Source organism: Henckelia pumila, chromosome 3 (genome assembly GCF_033568475.1).
Source record: "Henckelia pumila isolate YLH828 chromosome 3, ASM3356847v2, whole genome shotgun sequence".
NCBI classification, from domain to species: Eukaryota; Viridiplantae; Streptophyta; class Magnoliopsida; order Lamiales; family Gesneriaceae; genus Henckelia; species Henckelia pumila.
The window spans coordinates 180416316-180434297 of NC_133122.1; the positions used below are offsets into that span (position 1 = coordinate 180416316).

At 39.7% G+C, this 17982-nt stretch overlaps 1 long non-coding RNA gene across 1 annotated transcript; it reads right to left on the reverse strand.

Annotated features, from left to right (window-relative positions):
- Positions 1-4678: 4678 nt before the first annotated feature.
- LOC140887579 (uncharacterized) lies at positions 4679-17461 on the reverse strand. Its single transcript, XR_012151949.1, has 4 exons — positions 17301-17461; positions 16673-16740; positions 16141-16181; positions 4679-4929 (listed from the first exon to the last, which is right to left on the reverse strand). It is a non-coding gene; the product is annotated as an uncharacterized lncRNA (long non-coding RNA).
- Positions 17462-17982: the final 521 nt, after the last annotated feature.

Here is a 17982-nt window from a genome sequence, read left to right on the forward strand (position 1 = left end):
TCGAAGTCGGACAGAAAGTTCTGCTCTATCATTCACGACTTCGACTATTTCCAGGTAAGTTGCGTACACGTTGGAATGTTCCGTTTGTTGTTACTATTGTCTTTCCCCATGGTGCAGTCAAAATTCAAAGCTTGGACAAATCCAAAACATTCAAGGTCAATGGACACATGCTTAAACACTATTATGAAGGAGTCCAAGCACATGTCGGAGGGGACGAGCATGATATCACTCTAGATGCTCCGCCAAATGTCGAGTAAATCACAACATTCAGTCGAGCCAACGACCGTAAACAAAGGCGCTGATTGGGAGGCAACCCAGCGTTTCTTTTCCTTTTGTTTTTATTTCATTTTAGTCGTTTTTTTTTTGCTTTATTTTTACTTGGTTTTCGGAAAATTTTGAAAATTACAAAAAAGTTTCTCTGAAGGTATACTGCGCTCGATCCTGCGTACTCATAGGATCGAGCACGCGTTTTTTTCCCAACTCTCTGCCCGGAAATTTTATTGGGCCCGCTCGATCCTGGCAACTCATGGGATCGAGCGCGCAGAAATCCTGAACTTACTGCCCCCGATTTTTAAAGAGCGCGCTCGATCCTGCGTACTCACGCGATCGAGCGCGCTTCCCTGTTCGCGTTAAATTCTTTCTTTTTCTTTTTTTTCCCCTCGTTCTTTCTTTTCTTTTCCTACGGCTCACCTAGAACCCTAAATCCCCAAATTTTGAATTCTTTCCAATTTCACCTATTGTTCTTCATATCTTGCAGGAATCATCCTACGGCTTGAATTCATCACTCCTTCTCTCATCTCCACTTCTCCATCACCTTATTTGGCTAAGGAACACCGGAATTTTTGGTGCACACCACATGTTCGATAAATTGCCTATGTCAAGTTTTCTTGCAATTCTCGCTATATTATGGCTCCAAAACGCAATCGAGAGATAGGAGAATTTTCTCGCCAGGGCACTAGGGCTGCACCCGCTTCACTCAACCTTGCCGGCCGATTCGTCAATCAAGCGGCTCGGGATAGGTACGATCATGCTAAACAACATCGCTCCCCTATTATTGAGAGTGGTTTTGATCTTGATATTCACTAGAGTGAAGTGGCGGCCCAAGTCTTGAACCGTGGGTGGAAAATATTTTGTACACAACCGTCTCCGGCCATTGTCCCTATTGTTAAGGAATTTTATGCTAACGCTGCTGAGCGAACATATAGTAAGGCCTTCGTTAGAGGCATTTTGGTTTCCTATACGCCCAAAGATCTGAATAATCTGTTGGAGACGCCAGACGTTGATGATAGCTTGTACCAGAGCATCTCCCTCGACCCGGATTTGCACGAAGTCCTTCAACAATTATGCTTTGTCGGGGCTGCCTGGCTGGACCCTGTCACTTTCAAATGCTTCAAGGAGAAATACCTACAGATGGGTCTGGCCACTTGGTACTCCTTCGTCACCCACCGTATGATGCCCATATCCCACACGAGTGAAGTTCACATTGAGCGTGTCGTGCTACTATACGCTCTTGATCTTAATTTGCCAATCAATGTGGGCCGAGTGATTCATGATCAGATGCGGCATTAGATCACTACCAGGACATCAGGTCTTTTCTTCCCGATGATCATCACACAGCTGTGCTTGCGCGCCGGTGTGCAACCTCGACCCGATGAAGAATGGTTGCAACCAAAACGGCCCAGTGACAAAGCGGCTATCGATGCAAAGCTGGCTTATCGGAGGAGCCAATTCGTGGTGGATAACCAATTCGTAGCGGTCCACGATCCCGTATGCCCTTTACCGCTCCCCCGCCGTACTACCACTGTCACTGTTAGGGAGTTGGCCAACTACGCCCAGCACCAAAACTCATTCAATGCAGCCACATATTCGAATTTTCAGGCCTTGGAATACATTTGTCATGGCATTTCTGAGAGGCTCGGGATCGACCCTACCACTCTTCCACCGGTTGTTCCATTCCCACCACCTTTCGAGTTTCCATTCGCCGATCCTGTCCCACCTCCCGAGCATGAAGAGGAGAACGACGCCAACGTTAAACCAGGGGAGTCTTGTCTTACTTTTCTTTGTTTTGCATTCCTGTTACTTTTGTGTTTTTTGGTTTGTTGTTGGTTTTGTTCGTTTCATTCTCGAGCATTGAGGACAATGCGTAGTTTAAGTGTGTGTGTGTGTGTGTGTGTGTGGGGGGGGGGGGGGTGTTTCATGCATTCTGTGTGCATTCATGCATTTTTTTTGTTTTGTTGCATTGTTGCATTTCGTTCATATCATTGTGTTGCATTCGTATTGAATTGAGAAAGAAATGGTAGTCTGGCCAATGATGAAAAATTCTTTTTTCTTGATCCGTAACTGAATCACATCCCTATCTAACAAATTTTTTTTTGAACTGATGGAACCAAATAGACGATTGAACTCTTATACACTCGGTGAATTATGCTTAAATCTGAACTTTGAAACATACAAACATAGATAGGATTGAGGCATTCTTTGCATGTTTGGGCTTAAAGTTTTTTTTTTTCTGTGAATTATCCTTAGATGCCCTGTTGAGCTTTCACGTATACATGAGCACATGAGGTGTGTAGTTCTGAACTTTGTGCAAGATCATCGTTTACTGTTGATGATTTCTCTTCTCTGCACTGATTGAAATTTGTATGAATTGACGGTGAATTGAGACATGTCTAGAACAAGTTCGTACAACCCCCGAGGCGCAATACGGGTAAACTGTGACTTAGGAATGATGTAGGCAATTTTTTGCATATCGTTTGAGCTTTTCAAGCCACCCACTGAATTATTTTACCCTAGTACTTTGTTTGAGCTTAATTGAAAAACGAATGGCGTGCGTGTAAACATGTGATAAACCCCCATTCGACATTGTTTCAAGGTCCTACAACTACTACCTATAGCCTAAACACTATTTTCTACCTTTAAGGGAGTAAGTTCAATGTCAAAATTATTTTATGCTCCTAATTTGTATTGTGAATATGAAATGGTGTGGTGATAGAAATTTGAAAACAAAAGATTGTAGTGAAAGGGGATTAGAAAAAAAAAATGAAAAATAAAGTGGTGAAAAGAAAAAGAGAAAAAAAAATTAGTTGGTGAAAAGCAGTAAAAAGTTTGAATATCAATGATGTGCAAAGATGTTGAAATCCGAATAAAAAGAAGTGGACTTTAGAAAAAAGAGCATAATTTACTCCCTCTTTGAATATTTTTCCTTCGTTTGTAGCCATAAGCCAAGCCTAACGTTACAAGCTAATTAAGACCTATTGACCGAGTCACATTCACCCAATATACTAGTGGAGAGGGGTTGCGAGAATTTTGCCTATGAACTGTCAATTGACACTTTCAATGAGTATGAATTTTTGATCGAAACACGCACACATTAGAATTCTTTGCATTTAACCAATTGTGAATGTGTTGATGTAATTGTCTATTCATTTTGATCCTATGATTCCTTGAAAAGCCCTCATGATCTATGAATGTTTGAATTGAATTTGGAAGAGAGTGTTTTGAATTTGAGTTGCGGAGTTTATAAGTTTGTGCAGTGAAATTAGTTCGTGTTTTAAAATTTTCAAAAGAACGTTCGTGAGTTGGATATGGTTGGATGTGAAAATTTTGAAAATTGCTGAAGCCAGTGCTCCATAGTATTTCTTGATTCTTGTTTGTCCTATTTCATTCTGATTTAGCATGACTTGCTCGAGGGCGAGCAATGATTAAGTGTGGGGGTATTTGATAGTCGTGTTTTGTTTGCATATTTTAATGTTATTTTGTTAGTAATTTGCATTCTTTTAATTGTTTTTGTTCGTGTTTTATCTTAGTTTTGTTTTTACGCATGCATTTGGCTACATAATCTACTCCCGGGTTTAATGTGTAGGACTTATCAAGTTTCATGAAGAAATCAGATTTTCTGCAAAGTTTTCGTGGGCTCGATCGAATATACTCGCAGGATCGAGCGCGACTTTTGAAGATTCAAGGCATTAGGCAACAGATTTTTCGTGCGCTCGATCGGATGTACTCACGCGATCGAGCGCGGCTGAAGAAATTTAAAACAGTAGAAACGTAACTTTTTACGCGCTCGATCCTGGCAACTCATGGGATCGAGCGCGCTGGTTGGTTCGGGAAAAATTATGTAACTTTGGAAACTCTTTTATTTTGGACTCTAGTTTTTATTAGGCTTTTTATTTCGTTTTGGGGGATTGTTATCAGACTTTTACAATCTCCTTGGAGGCTAGGTTTTGTTATTCAAACTCTCTCTCAAGATTTCTTCCTTTCTTTTGAATTTTTATTGAGTTTTTGATGAATCGTTGTAGCTAAACTTTTATTCTTGGTTGAGGGAGACGAAACCTTGATATAATTTATTCATGAGATTTGATTTTCAGTGTTTAATCCTTGTTGAATATCAATAGTTGATCTGTTTTATTTTATGCTTGTGTGCGAGATTTTAGGATTGACCATCTTAGGATTTTGTTATATAAACTAGGGGTGGGATCGGGTCGGGACCCGTCCCGTAACCCCCTTACCCGATTCTCGTCCCGATAAAAATTGGGATTTTTTTTCCTCCCAATCCCGCACCCGAAAAATGTCGAGACCCGAATGTTCGGGTTGGGAGAGGATAATTCCGAAAATATTTTTTAAGAATAAATCTATGAAAATCTCATACAATTCCTTGGTACATTACAATTATCAAAAACATACATGGACTATCATATTCGACTCTTTATCCCATTCAAATGCTCCAAAACAATAAAAAATTGCAAAGAAATATAAGGAGAGAGATCGAGTATTGGAAACATTACAAAGTCTCAAAAAATAATTTGAAGCCAAAATAAAAAAAAATGTAGTAATCAAAGTTAATCTCGTTCCTTCATAGATCTAGCAACCCGTCATCTTTTGTTTCGGTTCCACAAGCCACTTGTTAACTCGTGTTTGAGTTTTCGATACCTACAAAAAAAAAAAAAAGAAACATCACCGAAAAGAGGGTGTAATAACTTCTGAAATTTTTAGAGCCTTAGAAAACAAAGTGTTCATGTAATCAACTCTCCAACCAACAAGTTCAATCAAACAATTTAAGAGTTTCGAAACGCCGACAACAAATCAAACGTGAGAAGAAATTACCTTAACAACAATTCTATTAAACAAAAGTAATAACAAATCAGAGACAAGATAAAGAACAAAGTTTAAACACTGTCCAATAATAATACAAGTCTAGCATAAAATTTTATTTGCAAAACAAAAAGAACTAAATGATACGAGTTGCTGCGGAAACACATGGTACTAACACATCACACTGAAATCACATTTCAGCAACAAAATATAAAGACATAAATCATAGCAGTACAACAACAATAACAAGTGAAGTGAGCTAGGTGCTGAATACACTCAAGTGATCAGAATCTCACAAAGCATCACATGGCTGTCAACTTGAAGTTACACTTGAGGAGGATGCATTATTTTTCCTTGTGCATGAGGTTACCTATTAACAAAAAATAGCATATTATCATAGGAATTCATAAAAATTATTAAACAAGTTGAATATTAACTTACTTGTGACCACTTCTTCACAATCCTTGTAAAAGTTATATTCTTCTTCTGTCGGCTCCTTGTATAAGTTAATTTCTTCACCTCTAAGCCAATCACTAGTACATACAAGTGCCTCCACCATTTTGGGATGCAATGATGTTCTAAATGGATCTACAACTCTTCTCCCAAGGCTAAAAGCATTCTCACTAGCGACGGTAGATGCGGGGATTGAGAAAACATCCTTGGCAATCTTTTACAATATTGGAAATGTCGTTGTATTCCCTTTCCACCACTCCAAAACATAAAACTTGAGCTCCATTTCACATAAGGGTCCGACAGGTACTTGTCCACTTCATTGGTTATTTCAACTTGATTTTGAGCTTTTCTTATTTGAGCCATTTTCAGATGGTAGTTCAATTTAACTGGATCATTCTTATACATTTCCATCAACTCTTTGTCTACATCACCATTATCAATCCCGTTAAATGTATCAGAAGGAGAATTCCCTCTATATGCACGATACAACTCTAGTAGACAATTCTTTATACCATCAACAAATGATTGTATTTTAGCAGCATCAAAATGCATATCTCCCAAATGGATCGCAATCATTTGTAGTTTGTAACGAGGATCTAGAATGTGACCTAAAAAAACAAGTTTGTTCACCTTATCAAGATGTAACGCCCTGTTTTTATCTTAAATGAGTTTATTTGAGTTAATCGGAGATTACAGAGTTCACGAGCCGACTTGATTTTGATCAGGGTCCTTTTTGCAAATTTTGGAAATTTCAGGGACTAAAATGCAAATATGGGATTTTATATATTATCTACACTTAGATTTTTATTTGAGAAGTCTCCTCTTCCTCCCCAAACCGTGAAGCACCATTGAAGCTTGGGGAAACGCCTTTCAAGCTTTTCCAATCTAGGTTTCCGGTCGATCCGTCCGTTAGAAATTATTTCTGAAGGCAGATTAGTGATCACTGCAGTGAGAGATCCATTATACCGTAAGTATTTCTCCGATCGGATATGTTTTGTTTTTCAGAGGTTGTTAGAATCGATCTAGATTCGAGTATGTTGTTCTCGACAGAGTTCTGATCGTTTATTACCTGTCGGTTTTGAAATAGAGCGACGTTCGGATTTTTTTATGATTTTTGGAAACCATTTTCAAAAATGTGGGTTTTGAGATTTGTTGGGATTGCCTTATTGTTGTTGTATTAGCATTGAATTGAGTTGATATCGGTTATGAACTGCTGTCTGCGTTTCCGATTTGTTCAGTTTATAGCCGTTATGCCGTCGGTTTGAGTTTTGGAAATTTGAACCGTTTTTTAAGTTGTTGAACTTGGCTTGTAACTTGATCTTGGTTATTGATCTTGTATTTCATCTGGACAGATTCGTTTGGAGTTTTTCAAGCCAGAGTTAACAGCGTTTTGATCGTCAAGAGTTGGACGAAGATCGGTAAAGAGTTTTACCTTGAGCCTTGTTGTTGTTTAGATTGGTTAGACTTTGATACCATCTTTTGTTGTAGCTTTCCAGAGATTGGAACTACTTGCCTTGAAAGGTAAAAGCAGTCATCGTCGCGGGATAACATACTCGGGACTGTTGGTTCTCGAGTTTTCCCTTTTAAATCACATATTGCATCAATACTTGTTCTAGCATGTGGAACTTGTATTTGTTGGTTGATTGATTTTCGTTATGTGAATTTTGCTTATATTTATGCTATGCATTCATCTTGAGCCTACTTTGTTTACAGCGAGCAGAACCGCCCTTTTTGTTTTAGACGTTTGGGAACTATGATTGAGTGGCCTAGGTCATAGTCCTTTCGCCTAGTGCTAGCATACTCATTATGGTTGCTCAAAGTCTAGAGGAGTGGGATACGTGGCACCACCTCGATTGGAAGAGTCGGTGAGTTGTTACGTGATCTCATCCTTGGGATCCCAAAAGCACAGCAGCAATCCCTCGTTTATCAGATTTGATAACCCGTTTTAAAGACATGCATTCATTACGTTAACATTGATTACTTGTTACCTTGAAAGCATGTTTATTGAATTTATTACTTGCTATGTTGCTTTTATTGGGATTATCTTTTTCACCGGTTTATCCGGCTATTGCTTTGTTTTGTATGTGTACTTGGCAACAGGTGGGGCAGGACCAAGTCAGCGAAGGTCTGGTTAGCAACAAGAGGGAGAGCTAGTAGTGAGACTCGGTTTAGAAGTCGTGTCAGCATGTCTACCTAGTTGTATTTGAACATGTTTAAATTTTGAACTTCGTTATGTTATTGTATTGTTTATGCGAGCTGTGTTGAAAGTTTGTCGTTACAAATTCAATACTTTTGAGCGGTTGTGTAACCCTAGAATTTCATGTATTAGTTGGAGAATTTGTGATTGTAATGCATGATAAAATGTTGTTGGTTTTGGACTCAAGTTCTAGCATGATTTCTGCTGTTTTGCTCTGTTTCTGTCACCGCTCGATCCGCAAGATCTTGCGGATCGAGCGAGGGCATTTTGATGCAGTTTCTGTTTTGGAAATTTTGTGGCTCGCTCGATCCGCAAGATCTTACGGATCGAGCGAGAGATGGTTTTCTCGGGCAGAACCTTTTGAGTTTTTGGCTCGCTCGATCGGTAAGATCTTACCGATCGAGCGAGGTATTATTTCAAAAAAAAAAAAAAATCTTATTGCTTTTAACCTTTGGTTATTTTATGCCTTATTGTTGTTTAATCCCGAGATTAGTTGTTTGGAATCGAGGTCTCACATTAAGTGGTATCAGAGCGTTAAGATTCTTGGTCGAACTAGAGTGAGCGGGTAGATCGAGTCTGCGTGTATTGGCTCCTCGCATGTGTTTGAATTATTTTAACTGTGTACTTAATTCCATGCGAGCATGCTTTATTATTGAGAATTATTGAATTACATGGTTATATGATTTAATTTATAAAGCATGATCTACTTGAGATATAACTGTTTCTGTTATCGACTGGTATCCGGCATTCCAAGCGATTGTAAGGGCACTGACAGTAGCGATTGAGATATCTTGTGTCCTAACCTTTGATTATCAGATGAGTCCTCGTCGAGTGATAAACAGAAACACACTGCCAGTTATTCCTACGACTGAGCAAGCTAGCACTGAAGTTGATCAGTTGGATGCTTCAGCGACTCCTATGGAAACCTTGCTGAAGAGGTTTCAGTCGTTCAATCCGCCGTTGTTGATGGGTTCAGAAAATCCAGTTGACTGCGAAAGTTGGTTGGATGATATTGATCAGTTGTTTGATTCCATTGACTACACCGATGACCGCCGAATCAGGTTAGTAGTTCATCAGCTGCGTGGTGGTGCTAAGAGCTGGTGGATCATGACTAAGAAAGCATTTGAGAGTACGGAAGTTAGTTGGACTCTTTTTAAATCTGAGTTTTATAAGCGGTTTTTCCCTATCTCGTATCGTAAGGATAAAGGAGCAGAGTTTGCAAATTTGAAGCAAGGGAATCTGAACATCGAAGAGTACGTCGCCAAGTTTGATAGTCTGTTGCGTTTTGCACCACTAATTGCCGGAGATGAAGAAGCTAAGGCAGATCAGTTCATAAATGGGTTGAACCCCGACGTCTTCACGTTGGTTAACACCAACAGGCATAACAACTTTGCGGATGCCATGAATCACGCAAAGGGAGCAGAAGCAGGCTTGTGGAGGCAAAGAGGTAATCAGGTGGCACCTCAGCAGCAGAGGCAGTATCAGAACCAACCGTCTCAGTATCAGAATCAACCATCTCAGCATCAGTACCAGAACCATAGGTATGAAGGTGGTAGCAATTGGGGAAACAGAAAAGATCAGTACAAGGCAAGAGGTAAGCAGTTTAAGAGGCAAGGAAACAGTTCTTCCAGTTCCAGTGGTTCGAAGCAATTCGATTCAGGACCGAGTTCTGGGTCATCATCCTTGTACTGCAGCAAGTGTGGAGGAAGACACTCACCGGATCAGTGTGTGAGAGTCTTCGGTAATTGTAACACCTGTCAGTAACCGAGACACTTCTCTAAGGTGTGCCCTCAGCGTAACAGAGATAGAGCTTAGAGTGGAAGTTCATCTCAACCTACAACTCAACCCGAGAGGCAGTCTTTTGCAGTGCACTCTTTCCAGCCTCAGCAGCAGAACAGACAGGGAGGTAACTCTAGTGCGAACCAGCCTCCGAGACAGCAGGCATGAGTCTTTGCTTTGACAGAGGATCAGACTCAGGCGGCACCTGATGATGTTATAGCAGGTAACTGTTCGATTCTTGGTCATTCTGCTCATGTTTTGATAGATACAGGTGCTTTCCATTCCTTTATCTCTGAGAAATTTATGTTATTACATGTTTTTTCTACTGAGTTGTTGCCTACAGTAGTAGCTTTTACTTCACCTTTGGGTGGAGGAATTGTTTCTATCAGATTAGTCAGGAACTGTGAACTGTGTTTTGAAGGAAATTTGTTATAATTCGACTGTATTGTACTTGGACTGTCAGATTTTGATTGTATTGTCGGTATAGATGCTTTAACCAAGTACAGGGCAACAGTCGATTGTTTTCTGAAAGTTGTCAAGTTCAGACCTGAAATGGCAGACTAGTGAAAATTCTTTGGTAAGGGTTCTCGATCTAGAATTCCTTTGATTTCAGTGTTATCTATGACTCGTTTGCTACAGAGAGGTGCAGAAGGATTTTTGGTTTATGCGGTTGATGTACTGAAATCTAGCCCAGCTTTGGTAGATTTACCGGTGGTTAGAGAATTTGCTGATGTGTTTCCGGAAGATGTTCCTGGTTTGCCACCTATTCGAGAAATCGAATTCAGCATTGACTTAGTGCCAGGTACTCAACCTATCTCCAAAGCTCCGTATCGTATGGCACTTATTGAATTGAGAGAGTTGAAGGAGCAGCTTGAGGATTTGATTTCCAAGGGGTACATCAGACCTAGTGTATCGCCTTGGGGTGCTCCTGTGCTTTTTGTTCGGAAGAAGGATTGTTCTATGCGGCTCTGTATCGATTACCGCCAATTGAATAAGGCTACAGTTAACAGGTATCTTTTACCCCGAATAGATGACCTTTTTGATCAGCTGCAGGGTTCTTCTGTCTACTCTAAGATTGATCTGAGGTCAGGTTATCACCAGTTGAGAGTGCGAGAGGAAGAAATTCCTAAGACCACATTCAGAACGAGGTATGGTCACTTTGAGTTTATAGTCATGTCATTCGGTTTGACTAATGCTCCCGCGGTTTTTATGGGATTGATGAACCGTATCTTTCAGCGCTATCTAGATGAGTTCGTCATTATCTTCATCGATGATATTCTTATCTATTCAAAGAACCGTACTAACCATGCAGAGCACTTGAGGACCGTATTGCAGATTTTGCGAGTTGAGCAGTTGTTTGTCAAGCTGTCTAAATATGAATTCTGGTTAGATCGAATTGTCTTTCTCGGTCACATTATTTCTGAAGATGGGATTTTTGTCGATCCCAGCAAGATTGAAGCAGTTATGAATTGGCCTAGACCTACTTCAGTGCCGGAGATCCGAAGCTTCATGGGTTTAGCTGGTTATTACCGTCGTTTCATCGAGGGTTTCTCGTCTATTGCCAAACCAATTACCCAGCTGACTCAGAAGAATGCGCCTTTTGTCTGGACTGCAGATTGTGAGGCTAGCTTTGTTGATCTGAAGAGGAGACTGACCAATGCTCCGATTCTTTCTATTCCGAAGGGTACTGGAGGTTTCACAGTCTATTGTGATGCTTCTAACCGAGGCTTGGGTTGTGTTCTTATGCAGCATAAGCATGTGATAGCGTATGCATCGAGGCAGCTGAAACTGCACGAGACTCGTTATCCGGTTCATAATCTCGAACTAGCTGCGATCGTCTTTGCTCTGAAGATCTGGCGTCACTATCTTTATGGTGAGTCTTTCGAGATCTTCTCTGACCATAAGAGCCTTAAGTACTTGTTTTCACAGGCAGAACTGAATATGAGGCAGAGAAGATGGTTAGATCTGTTGAAGGATTTCGACTGTGAAATCAAGTATTATCCGGGAAAGTCAAATGCAGTTGCAGATGCTTTGAGCCGAAAGCTATGTTCTTTATCTTTTTCTACTATTGGTGTTTCTCAGTTGATCGATGATTGTTGCACTTCTGGTTTAGAGTTTGAAACAGATAGGAAGACTATCAGAGTGTTTGCTATTCAAGCCGAGCCGGAGTTGTTTGTTGCAATCAGAGGAGCACAGAAGTCTGAGCCGAGCATTCAGGTTTCAGTAGAGAAAGTCAGATCGGGACATCAGTCTGAATTCCAGGTTAGAGATGATGTTTTGTTTGTGAATAACCGTGTTGTTGTGCCTGATATTTCGGAATTGAGACAGCGTATTCTCCGAGAGGCTCATTGCAGTCGGTTTAGTATTCATCCTGGAGGTCGTAAGATGTACAACGATCTGAAGATTCAGTTCTGGTGGAAGAGAATGAAGAGCGACATCGCGAGGTTTGTATCTCGGTGTTTGAACTGCCAGCAAGTAAAAGCAGAGCGGAAGCGACCAGGAGGTCTTTTGCACAGTCTATCTGTTCCTGAATGGAAATGGGATCACATTTCTATGGATTTTGTCACAAAGCTACCACGATCCGTTCGAGGATGTGATGCTATTTGGGTAGTGATCGACCGATTGACAAAGTCTGCTTGTTTTATTCCGTACCGGATGACGTATCGTCACGATCAGATGGCTGAATTGTATGTTAGCAATGTTGTGAGATTGCATGGGGTGCCGAAGTCGATTGTTTCAGACAGAGATCCTAGATTCACTTCGCATTTCTGGCATAGTCTTCAGGGGGCACTTGGTACTCGATTGCATCTGAGTACAGCTTATCATCCTCAGACGGATGGACAGTCAGAGCGGACTATTCAGACGTTAGAGGATATGCTGCGAGCGGTAGTGCTAGACTTTGGCACTAGTTGGCAGGATTCCTTGCCTCTTGTCGAGTTTTCTTACAACAACAGCTTCCAAGCGAGTATCGGTATGGCGCCTTTTGAGGCATTGTACGGTAAGAGATGCCGATCTCCGTTGTTTTGGGATGACTTATCCGAGTCACCAGATTTGGGACCGGATATGCTTAGAGATATGGCAGAGCAGGTTAAGATCATTCAGACTAGAATGAAGTCAGCTCAAGATAGACAGGCGAAGTATGCGAACGTCAGACGTAGACCTCTGAGTTTTGAGCAGGGAGACCGCGTTTTCCTTAAGATTTCTCCGTTCAGAGGCACCGTTAGATTCGGTAAGAGAGGGAAGTTATCTCCGAGATTCATCGGGCCATACGAGATTCTCGAGAAGATAGGCGATCTTGCCTACAGGCTTGCACTTCCTCCGTCTTTATCTGGTATTCACGACGTTTTTCACGTCTCTATGCTGCGAAAGTATCATCCGGATCCTTCTCATATCCTTCAACCTGATGAAGCCGAGTTAGACGAGACTCTGAGCTATTTTGAACGACAGATTCAGATCCTTGATCGGAAAGAAAAGCAACTCAGAACCAAGTTGATTCCGTTGGTGAAAGTGCAGTGGAGCCGTCACGGAGTCGAGGAAGCGACTTGGGAGACAGAGTCTAACATGAGACAGCGTTTTCCAGAGTTATTCGGATGACGTGAGTTCTTCTTACTTTCTTTAGTTCTTTATTCTATCTTATGAGTTGTGGTTCTCGTTGATTTCGAGGACGAAATCTCTTCTTAGTAGGGGAGAATTGTAACGCCCTGTTTTTATCTTAAATGAGTTAATCGGAGATTACAGAGTTCACGAGTAGACTTGATTTTGATCAGGGTCCTTTTTGCAAATTTTGGAAATTTCAGGGACTAAAATGCAAATATGAGATTTTATATATTATCTACACTTAGATTTTTATTTGAGAAGTCTCCTCTTCCTCCCCAAACCGTGAAGCACCATTGAAGCTTGGGGAAACGCCTTTCAAGCTTTTCCAATCTCGGTTTCCGGTCGATCCGTCCGTTAGAAATTATTTCTGAAGGCAGATTAGTGATCACTGCAGTGAGAGCTCCGTTATACCGTAAGTATTTCTCCGATCGGATATGTTTTGTTTTTCGGAGGTTGTTAGAATCGATCTAGATTCGAGTATGTTGTTCTCGACAGAGTTCTGATCGTTTATTACCTGTCGGTTTTGAAATAGAGCGACGTTCGGATTTTTTTATGATTTTTGGAAACCATTTTCAAAAATGTGGGTTTTGAGATTTGTTGGGATTGCCTTGTTGTTGTTGTATTAGCATTGAATTGAGTTGATATCGGTAATGAACTGCTGTCTGCGTTTCCGGTTTGTTCAGTTTATAGCCGTTATGCCGTCGGTTTGAGTTTTGGAGATTTGAACCGTTTTTGAAGTTGTTGAACTTGGCTTGTAAGTTGATCTTGGTTATTGATCTTGTATTTCATCTGGAAAGATTCGTTTGGAGTTTGTCAAGCCAGAGTTAACAGCGTTTTGATCGTCAAGAGTTGGACGAAGATCGGTAAAGAGTTTTACCTTGAGCCTTGTTGTTGTTTAGATTAGTTAGAATTTGATACCATCTTTTGTTGTAGTTTTCCAGAGATTGGAACTACTTGCCTTGAAAGGTAAAAGCAGTCATCGTCGCGGGATAGCATACTCGGGACTGTTGGTTCTCGATTTTTCCCTTTTAAATCACATATTGCATCAATACTTGTTCTAGCATGTGGAACTTGTATGTGTTGGTTGATTGAGTTTCGTTATGTGACTTTTGCTTATATTTATGCTATGCATTCATCTTGAACCTACTTTGTTTACAGCGGGCAAAACCGCCCTTATTGTTTTAGACGTTTGGGAACTATGATTGAGTGGCCTAGGTCCTAGTCCTTTCGCCTAGTGCTAGCATACTCATTATGGTTGCTCAAAGTCTAGAGGAGTGGGATACGTGGCACCACCTCGATTGGGAGAGTCGGTGAGTTGTTACGTGATCTCATCCTCGAGATCCCAAAAGCACAGCAGCAATCCCTCGTTTATCAGATTTGATAACCCGTTTTAAAGACATGCATTCATTACGTTAACATTGATTACTTGTTACCTTGAAAGCATGTTTATTGAATTTATTACTTGCTATGTTGCTTTTACTGGGATTATCTTTCTCACCGGTTTATCCGGCTGTTGCTTTGTTTTGTATGTGTACTTGACAACAGGTGGGGCAGGACCAAGTCAGCGAAGGCCTGGTTAGCAACAAGAGGGAGAGCTAGTAGTGAGACTCGGTTTAGAAGTCGTGTCAGCATGTCTACCTAGTTGTATTTGAACATGTTTAGATATCGAACTTCGTTATGTTATTGTATTGTTTATGCGAGCTGTGTTGAAAGTTTGTCGTTACAAATCCAATACTTTTGAGCGGTTGTGTAACCCTAGAATTTCATGTATTAGTTGGAGAACTTGTGATTGTAATGCATGGTAAAATGTTGTTGGTTTTGGACTCAAGTTCTAGCATGATTTCTGCTGTTTTGCTCTGTTTTTGTCACCGCTCGATCCGCAAGATCTTGCAGATCGAGCGAGGGCATTTTGATGCAGTTTCTGTTTTGGAAATTTTGTGGCTCGCTCGATCCGCAAGATCTTACGGATCGAGCGAGGGATGGTTTTCTCGGGCAGAACCTTTTGAGTTTTTGGCTTGCTCGATCGGTAAGATCTTACCGATCGAGCGAGGTATTATTTCAAAAAAAAAAAAAAATCTTATTGCTTTTAACCTTTGGTTATTGTATGCCTTATTGTTGTTTAATCCCGAGATTAGTTGTTTGGAATCGAGGTCTCACACAAGATCACCCCAATACTTCATGAACTTACTCTCCATTCTATAAGCAACTTCTTGCAATGAAGGCTCCGTAAAGTCAAGCATTGTCTCATCAATTACTGTTTTCATTGAAATTATTTTCTCCCAAATCAAGGTTGATGTAGTTATCTTGCTAGCACTAAGTTGCAATGTAGTATCATGAAATCTCTTGAGAAAATTGACAAAGACTTGTGCCTTCTCCCAATCATTTTCTGTAGGAGGCCCCACTCTCTTTTTCTTCACCGAACCATCAATCTCCTCAAAGTATTCAGCAAATTGTGCATTCTCTGTCATCCTACCAAACACCTTCTTAAACTTGTATGCAACAGAAAGCATTGTATAGGTGGAATTCCACCTTGTAGGCACATCCATTGGAACGGTTGACATTCTGTCCATCTTCAATAAGATAGCACACTCTCTAAATTGGTCCTACCTTGCCCTAGAAGAATGAATATACTTCACACAGTTTCTAATAGACTCAACCGACTCATTAAGAAATTTCAGCCCACTCTTGACAATCAAATTTATAATATGACAACAACATCTCAAATGCAAGTACTTACCATCAAATAATAGAGTGCCCATTTCCTTTAGCCTCTTTCCCATGTACTCCACCGCTTTATCATTCGTGCTAGAATTATCAACCGTTATGGTGAAAACTTTATCTATCCCCCAGTCGCTCAAACATGTTTCTAAAACTTTATCGATATCATCTCCTTTGTGAGAGGTGATCTTGGTGAAATTTATTATTCTCTTATGCAATTTTCAATCATCATCTAAGAAATGAGCAGTAATAACCATATAGTTAATATTCTGAATTGAAGTCCAAGTATCAGTTGTGATACTTACCCTTTGATCACCAATGACACTCTTTATCTTAGCTACTTCGACTGCATACAAATCCCACACAAGAGAACATATCATTCATTTGACATTAAATAAGTAAATCAATACGAATTAGAGGAAGAACTCGACTGAGAAACTGAATTAGCGTGCTGTTTTTGTCACATGTAAGATAAAAATAAATGTAACAGAGACCCTTGACAAATATTTGAGGGAAAAACACGGCCTATGGACTGTTATCAATTTTAGAAACATTCACTTAATCGACCATACTATAGTTGCTTCATTCGTTATCACATAACAACTAAAAATTAATGAAGGAACATATAGTACTCCTTAATAAATATCTACCGAGAAGACAAAATTTAAATAATAAAAAAAGTTCCCTTAAAAAACAAGAAAAGTGATATATATATTTCTATCATGAGCAGAAGCCGGAGCTTTCAAGTACAATTTCACTACAAACAAAAGCTTCTCCCTCTCCATTGGTTTTTTTCACAAACAAAATAGAGTAAAAAAGAAATGTAAAACTCCTTACGGGTAAATTTTTGTCACTGAAAATCTAGAATGCAACAATTCACGGGGAACAAAGCCAAAACAAGTTTCCTGCGATATAAAAAAACCAATGCATCAATTACTCAACAAATAACATACAATAATTTGATCCTAAGAGATATTAATCAATAAAGAATAAAGCATATAAAGCAATAGCAACTTACGAAAAAAGTTCCCAATTTTAAGACCTTTAATTGAATGCATATAATATACATGTATATCCTTATTCGCTTAGCTGGGCCATGATATCATATAAATTATCATAAATTCATTATAGAATAAAAGGTAAAAGCATTTTAAAAACAAACAATCTCAATCACTAACTACTTAATAAATGGATAACCATTAGATTTTAGTTTCTCATCTAGAACGCAAACTTATCCAAACTGCCTCATGTTCATGTCCTAATCCCGTTGTTTGAGTTTTTTTTGTAAAAACATCACAAATTACTTTCCCATCGTAAATTGGTCAAAATTTGTAAAAATTAAATCGGGTTTCAAAGCTGAGAAAGAGGCATAGCAACACATATATAGGAGAATCATAAAGAAAACAAGATGAAGTAAAATCGACACCACCAATTTCAGATTAAAAATCAACTAAAATCAAATAACCTAAAAGCTTATCTGTGTTGACCAACATGATTGCAAAACCCAGCCGTGAATCGCAACCCACTAGGCCACTAATAGTCTACCACAAGCAATCGATCGAACATCGAAAGTCAGATTTTGAATTTTTCGATTGCGAGATTGTGAAATCTCCTATGCCGTCAAATGTGAAGACAACTTAGACATGGAAAGTTGGAAATGGGAAACCTAATCTGTCTACTTAAAATAATATTATTAATATATAAAAATAATATTAAAATATAATCGGGTCGGGACGGGATTCCCGTCGGGAACAAAAATAATACCCGACCCATTTCCCGAACTTTATCGGGACGGGAAAAATCCCGATATTTTGGGTCGGGATAATTTCGGGTCGGGAATGGGACGGGATTCGGGTCGGGATTTCGGGGTTTTTTACCAGCCCTAATACAAACTATAGCTAAATTAAAATTCAAATCCGTAATTGTTTGAATTAACTAATTTGTGAAGCAACTACCCTTAATATTTTCTGCTGTTGAATTTATTAAGTCGTAAGGTCAACTCTTGACTAGGCTAAATACAATCGCTGGTGTTTGTGTTGTCTAAATTCGTCAGTTTTACTTGTTTGAATGCTACCTTAGATTTAAATATAGATCGCTGGAATCCGGATTAATTTATTGGTAAGGGTTAATTTAGAACGCTGGTGTCT